Genomic DNA, 8,094 nt, shown 5'->3' with positions numbered 1-8,094 from the left:
GCCTTGTCCTCTGTGGCTGGTTCCTCTAACGTCAGCCTGGGAAATAGAGGATTGTGGGAAACGGAGGGGCTCGGCGGGCGGTGTGCGTGTACGGAAGCAAATGAGGTGGGGGAAAAGGAAGAAAGGCAGCGGGGGCTCCTTATTACTCAGTTTCTGTCCCTAGTGTCGTTGAGTCGTCAGGGTCATCGGGTAGTTTGAGGAGCTGCTTCATTCCATTTCCTAGAAATTATTATTTACCTTTAATCTTATCCCTCTTTTTCGCTACTTTATTCTTTCTTGAAGCAAAGCGGAGAGATGCTGTCACACTCTTACAAAGACCAAAGAAAGTGGTAAGGGAGAAGTCTCCCTTTACCCTTGGTATCCTGGTTCCCACCCAGTATCTTGGTATCCCTTTCACCCACCTGTTCTTACGAGAAGGAAGGAAGTTTCACTCTAAACGCACGTTTGAGCTCAGGTCGGAATTTTACATAAGAATTTTCTATGAGTATAACTCTAGTAAAATTAAGGATAAGACTGATTACTTATTGAGCTCTAGCAGGTCCCAAGTACTCTGTTGAACACTGTTGATTAACCAGTGAAGGAAACAATCCCATCCCATTAAATGGGAGGAAATGGGCGTAAAAGAGGAAATAGGCAAAACAGTTGCACCTTGTACGTAAAAAGGTAAGAGACAATGGAGGCCTGGTACTTAGGGAATAACTTTCTGATTGGCTAATATTTAAACTGAAATTTAGGATTGTTATGGGAATATAAGCTTGATATAAGAACTGCCAGGTCAGTCTGGCCTGTCACAGTTGTCATGATTCTAGCCTCCTTCAATCTGGAAAATACTTGCTTAATATTTCTTCATGTTTCACGGCATTAACATTTTTGAAGAATACAAACCATTTATATTATGGGGTATTCCTCAATTTAGGTTTGTATGATAGTTTTCATGATAGGAGTCAGGTGATAAATTTTCAGCAGGAATGCCTCAAAAGTAACCTTGCATTCATATTATAGCATTATATTAGTAGGCACATGATGTCTGTTCTATTACTGATGATGTTAACTTGCTTAAGATTTCTCCACCATAAAGTTTCTATTTTGCTCTTTGTAATTAATAAATATCTTGTGAAGAAATACTTTGAGACTACTCATAAATATCCTACTAGTAGCTCCTCAATCTTTTACCAACTAATTATAGTATTCCATGATTCCTAGTTGGATGGATTAGTATGCTTGCCTAATGGTGATTTTCTAATTCCATCATTCCTTCCACATATGTTATTGCCTTTCTATTGTCAGGTCATTAGTTTTTTAAGCAGGGGAATTATATGATCTAATTTAAGTTATTAAATTATCTCTCTTGCTTCAGTGTGAAGACTGATAGATAAGGGAGACTATTTGGAAAGCTATTGCAGTCTTTGAGCAAGAAATAATGGAGAATGTTTTGGACAGCGGTAGTGGCAGTGGAAGTAGAAATGTGTTGATGGATTTTCGGTATATAGGGCTTGCTGAAATATTGGATGTAAAAAAAGGGAGAAGGAAGAGTTTCAGTTGCTTCTTTCTGCTAATGAAGCATTATAATTAATGGTTAGTTTTTATTCTTTTCTTAATATTTTTTTTTTAACGTTTTTTATTTATTTTTGGGACAGAGAGAGACAGAGCATGAACGGGGGAGGGGCAGAGAGAGAGGGAGACACAGAATCGGAAACAGGCTCCAGGCTCCGAGCCATCAGCCCAGAGCCTGACGCGGGGCTCGAACTCACAGACCGCGAGATCGTGAGATCGTGACCTGGCTGAAGTCGGTCGCTTAACCAACTGCGCCACCCAGGCGCCCCTGGTTAGTTTTTATTCTTGAACAAATGGGTAAAAGCTTTGAATTTATTTGGAAGACTAGCCATTTAATTTACCTATCCCTCATTGAAATATTCTAGTTGCCACCAAAACCCATAAAATATCTAGGAATAAATCTAACCAAAGAGGTGAAAAATCTATACACTGAAAACTATAGAAAGCTTATAAAAGAAATTTAAGAAGACACAAAAAAATGGAAAAATATCTCATGCTCCAATATTTAACAAATATTGTTAAAATGTCAATGCTACCCAAAGCAATCTACATATTCAATGCAATACCTATCAAAATAATACCAGCATTCTTCACAGAGCTAGAACAAACAATCCTAAAATTTGTATGGAACCAGAAAAGACCCCGAATAGCCAAAGCAAACTTGAAAAAGAAAACCAAAGCAGGAGGCATCACAATCCCAGACTTCAAGCTATACTACAAAGCTGTAATCATCAAGACAGTATATTACTGGCACAAAAACAGACACTCAGATCAATAGAACAGAATAGAGAACCTAGAAACGGACCCACAAACATATGGCCAGCTTATCTTTGACAAAGCAAGAAAGACGATCCAATGAAGAAAGTCTCTTCAGCAAGTGGTTCTGGGAAAACTGGACAGTGACATGCAGAAAAATGAACCTGCACCACTTTCTTACACCATACACAAAAATAAACTCGAAATGGATGACCTAAATGTAAGACATGAAGCCAGCAAAATCCTTGAGGAGAAAGCAGGCAAAAACCTCATTGACCTTGGCCACAGCAACTTCTTAGTCAACACATCTCTGGAGTTTGGCTCAGGTCATGATCTCATAGTTGGTGGGTTCAAGCCCCGCACTGGGCTCTGTGCTGAGCTCAGATCCTGGAGCCTGCTTCAGATTCTGGATTCTGTGTCTCCCTCTCTCTGCCCCTCCCCTGCTCATACTCTGTCTCTCAAAAATGAATAAACGTTAAAATTTAAAAAAAAAATTAAAAAAGAACGATTGATGATAAATAAGGGAAAAAAAAAAAGAGAAATATGCTAGTTGCATTTTTTTGATGAGGGGTTTTAACAAGAGTATTTTGACCAGGGTAAGCCAATAAAGTGCTGAAGAAAACTGAAGAATATAGTCTTAGGAGGGTTCATTTTAGAGGTCAACTACAAGTACTTTAAATTGGTTAGAAGTTCAGTTAAACTTTTAACTAACTTAACTACTTGTGTACGATAAGCATTATTTGAGTGCCTAGTGCATACTGTATTTTCATTAATAATTAAGATTTTGGTGCCCTTTCTGAACTTGTCAGGTGAATTGCCTATTTGGGGGCTGGACTGTTAATTTGTCTTGTATCTTGGAGGAATGCATTGAATCATGGTCCCAAGTTCTTTGACTATTTGCCTGATTCATTAGAAAACTTAAAAGGGGTGGGTATGGATTTATTTGTTTTTATTAAATTACTCCAAATTACCTTTGGAAGTAGTGGATATAAAATTGGTATGTAATTTACACATATCTTTCTTACAGTAACCTTTTTAAGTTTATCACAATCTGTTTTATACATCCATCTATTAGAAAACATAACACAGTGTTTTGTGTACGGTAGCCACTTAATTAATGTGTTGAAAATGCCAATAAATACAAATTCATTCCCCAGGTACCTCCTGCCAACTTATAAAAAAACAAAACAAAACATTGTTTGCAGTTGCAAGAACAAAAACTGTTAGTGAATAATTGTATTTTAATATTTTAGGCTTGAATTTTTAAATGTTCTACTTAAATCCTAGGCATACTTTGAGTACTTAAATATATAATATTATTTTATGCCATACCTAATTATTTTCTTAATTAAGTAGCTCAGAAAAAGTGATGGCCAGTGCGTTAAATTTCTAAATACTGAAATTTAAGAATTCTTTATTCTTTGTTATATACAATTAGACTTTAGATGGCCCCCATCACAGAGATTTGCAGAGTTCCTTGTCTAAAGAAGTTCACTAATATTTCAGAATATGTATATTTCATAGGAGATTAATCCATTGTCTCGACTTGTCAAAATTTGATCAACGTCCGTTCTTCTCTTTTCCTCTTAGAATTAATAATCTTTACTGTAGGATTCAGTGACTCTATAATCCTTTCCTCCCAGCTTCTGTCATTTGAATCGGATGGTAATAACAACCCCTGAGGGTCCTATGTCTCCATCGTCAGGCAGTTATCGAAAGAGACCTTATTTTAATTGAACCAGAATCCCCTTCTTCAATTTAACTTTCCTTGACTAGATCTCATTAAAGGAAAATTAGCTAAGCGCTACTGTTCTTCCGTGAAACTAACGTCATAGAGGTTGGACTTAGTTTACTAATGCTGCGCCCCAAATTGTAGGAATCCAATTTGCCATTTGATAGAAGGCAGATAGCCTTAAGTGTTTCTGTAAAAAACATAACATATTGGGCAGTAAATATTTTAAAACACTTAAAAAAGAGTCAATGATTCTAATAATACAGACTCTCGTAAGTTTTCAGTGATCTTGGGATACACACAAAATAAAAGTATTAAATGTAAGTAAAATTAAAGAAATGTTTTTAAAGAATTCTTAAAAAGAATTCGGAATTGCATATTTAATAATGATACAAAAATTTTTATAAGTAAAAAGTAATATAGAGAAGTAAAACCAAGCGTAGTTGAATACTGATCAAGAGACAGAAAAACAGAGATGTGCCACAGGCGCCCGGCTAGCTCAGTCGGTAGAGCATGGGACTCTTAATCCCAGGGTCGTGGGTTCGAGCCCCACGTTGGGCGCAGAAGCTTTTGGGCTTCAATTCTATTTCCCCTTGAAATATTTTGGGGTTCCTCCAAATCATCATAACTAAGAAGAGTTCTTTAAACTGAATTAATGCTTTAAGCAAATCTATGGAAAAAAGACCATTTGGCAAACGAAACCGCTCTCGAGCTACGCTTGCACATTTGAAATCAAATAATTTTCAGCGATGCTGAACCACCTCCTTAGAGCACAGACGAAGCCGAAAGGTTACAGTTTAAAGTTGAGACTGGTTTTCCGTGTTCCTATGCATACTTGCATAGTTGTTGGTAGAGGGCGATTTTTCCTTTTATCGCAACAAAATTACGAACCCCAATTTTGGCAGCTTTCAAGAACTAAGAGATCCTACGTAAAAGCAGTTGGCGGGCGGATGGATAGGTGGGGGAGGACTTGGGAGAAAATGTCCTCCTTCACGTCTACGTTTATTTTACTTTTTCTTCCTCTCAGTATAGGGCGTGTCCTGAGGAAAGGGGCGGGGGGGGGGGGGAGCGAGCGAGGACTATCCCCTGGAGAAACAAACATGCCGTGAGAAACGTTTCTTTCCGTGTTGGGATCTACACTGACGGTGCCGTCTTCAAGGTTTTTTCCATTGTTCCTGGGACTGTGCTTGGGATCTAGCCATCCAATTGGGTGCAAATTAGGAGGTTAGCATTCTGTTAAAGGTGAGGCTCTTTAGGCCAGAAGCACAAAAGAACGGAGATGTGAAAATTCGGAGAGGCAGTTCGGTATCTGGGGAGGCAGGATCTCCGCCTTCTTCACTGAGAAGTTTGACCGCATCAGCAGAAAGCACGCGGGCGGGACCGCCGGCAGGAGGCAGGTTCCCGGAGCTCCCGGACCCCGCCGGGAGGGGAACGAGCCGCGTTTCACGGAAGGCAACCCCATCCGAAGCACCCGGCCCCTACCTCCGCATGTTATGCACCAGGCTTTCCTCCTACAAAACGACCAATTTTTCCCTCTCCCCCCCCCCCCCCCCCCCGCCCCACCAAACAAACGTGCTGTTATTTATCTTAGAGTAAAAACTGACCTAATTTTCGCGCAGGTTACCGTTCTATTTCTCTGCAGTCTTCCGTGCTCACCCTTCTTCTCCCATCTCTTAATGCTGACAATCCCCTTCAAATAATAATAATAATAATAATAATAATAATAATAATAATAAACAAAATAAATAATAATATTTGGCTTAATACACATTGCATGGAGGGATGTGGGGTGTCTGTTAAGAGGGTATTAGAAAGAACCTATTATAGGATCTGGGCTTTACTTGGGTAATATTGCAGGGGTGGGGAGTCCTAACAAGTGAGGGCCCCTTCTGGATTGGGTGTTCTCAAGGGCAATTCTATGTTGTTAATAAAACCTATCTATAGGGAAGGCAGACCACAGGAGAGATAAAAGCTGAAATTTACAAAGTCACTCAGGTGGCAAGAGAATGTTTGCTGTTTCCAGTTGGAGAGTGACCAATTTGTCTAAAGTGGATATTCTGTGAGATGACAAGGGTAAGTGCAGGCCTCCTGCACTTCTGACCAGGTGACCATCAGTCGGGGAGTCTCACAATCCTCCAGGTTGATCACTTCCCAGAATGGCTCACAGAACTCAGGAAAACAGTTTGCTTATTCCTGGTTTATTTTGAAGGCTACAACTCAGAACAACCATGTTGAAGAGGTGCATAAGGCAAGGTATGGATGGGAAAGCTCAGACCTTCCATACTGTCTCCCAGCTCATCATCCTGGCAGTATGTGGATGTGTTCACCATCCTGGGAGTTCTCTGAACCCTGTAGGTTAGGGATTATTAATGGAGGTCTCATGAGGTAGGCATGATTTCCTGTCCCTCTCCTCTCCCTAGAAGACATGGTGTATTTGCATGTGTATGTGAAAATTCTAAGCTTCTAATCATGGCTTGGAGATTTCTGGTGACCAGCCCTCATCCTGAAGTGATCCAGGAGCCCTCCAAGAATTGCCTCATTAGGAAAAAAAGACACTCCTATTAACCAAAGAAATTCTTAGGCATTTGGTGTAACGCTCCTAACACCCCCATCACACAGGAAATTACAAGGGTTTTAGGATCTCTGTGTCAGCAACCATGGGCAGACGCCTAATATAAATTTACACTTGCCTAATTTCTTTCTTCAAATAATAAATGAGCCCAACCACTGTTCTCATCGGCAACTAGCCCACCACCCACTTCACCCTACATTGTTTTCCCCATAACTGCTCTTATCTTCGAACTTACTGGGTTAGTATCTGATTCTTTACTTTCTCTACCCCTTGGAACGACAGCTTTTTGTCTTTGCTCACTAATGTAACTCAAGCGCCTAAATTAGCTTCCGGCAGATGTTCAATAAATATATGCTGAACTGCTGAATTAAGTAGGGTGTATTCATTTCCTAGGGCTGCCATCCCCAAGTATCACAACTGGTGGCTTAAAACGGAAATGAACCTGCTGTAGGCTTCTTTCTCCTAGCTTTCTGGCGTCACCAGCAACCCCTGGTGGTCCTGGACTTGTAGGGGCAGAGCTCCAATTTCTGCCTTGGTTAATACCTGTTTTCTCCTCGTGTATCTGTCTCATGGCATTAACCTCGTCTTATAAGGACACCAGTCATATGGGATTGGCGTCTACCAAAATGACATCTTAATTTGATTGCATCTGCAAAGACTCTGTTTCCAAGTAAGGTCATCATATTCAGAGATACTGGAGGTTAGGACTTCAACGTTACTTTTCTGCGGCACACAATTCAACACCTAACAGGGGGCTCCATTCTTTAAACTCAACTGGTAGGTGTCTATCACTTTATAGCCAGATACCTATAAAGCTCTATTTCAGTCAGAGATCTTATTTTTCATATTATTCAGTGTTGAAAACTTCTCGTAAATAATTCAAATTCAATAAAATTTTAAAAATTAAGTTTACTACAAAAAAGATAATGTTAATACAATAGTGAATCCATGGGGCACGTGGGTGGCTCAGTCAGCTGAGCGTCCAATTCTTGATTTCAGCTCAGGTCACGATCCTGCAGTTTGTGGGTCCAAGCCCCGCATTGGGTTCTGCACTGTCAGCATGGAGCCTGCTTGGGATTTTCTCTCCCTCTGTCTCTCTGCCCCTCCCTCCCTCTCGCTGTCTTGTTAAAAAAAAAAAAAAAAAAAAAAAAGAAACTTAAAATAATCAACAGCGAATCCATACTATTAACAACTAATGGTATACCTACTCCTGGCAATCCCACTGAGAGGTTTCAAAGCTAAGAAATAAAGGGGCTTTGTCTCATGAAGTTTATATTCCAGAGATGTGGTTCTGGGGAAGATGACTACTTTTGGGGAAAGGGTGCTGTGGAAGAGTGGTAGGTCCAGAGGATAAAAGAACCTCACTTTTCAGAATGAATCCATTAGGAAACTGGATGGCAAAATTGATCTTTCATAGTTTTATTTGCTGCTTTTAATATGGTTTTCAAGTTCTTCATGACCTCATCCTAAATTATAATTA

General features: G+C 39.9%; 1 non-coding gene across 1 annotated transcript; it reads left to right on the top strand.

Moving 5' to 3' along the window:
- The first annotated feature begins 4,530 nt into the window (after positions 1-4,530).
- Positions 4,531-4,603, top strand: TRNAK-CUU (transfer RNA lysine (anticodon CUU)). Its single transcript has one exon. It is a non-coding gene; the product is annotated as a tRNA-Lys (tRNA).
- The last annotated feature ends 3,491 nt before the right edge of the window (positions 4,604-8,094 follow it).

The sequence above is a fragment of the Panthera onca genome, chromosome B3 (genome assembly GCF_046562875.1).
Source record: "Panthera onca isolate mPanOnc1 chromosome B3, mPanOnc1 haplotype 2, whole genome shotgun sequence".
Taxonomy (NCBI): Eukaryota; Metazoa; Chordata; class Mammalia; order Carnivora; family Felidae; genus Panthera; species Panthera onca.
The sequence above is the reverse complement of the archived record's forward strand: the minus strand, read 5'-3'. Positions and strand labels throughout refer to the sequence as shown.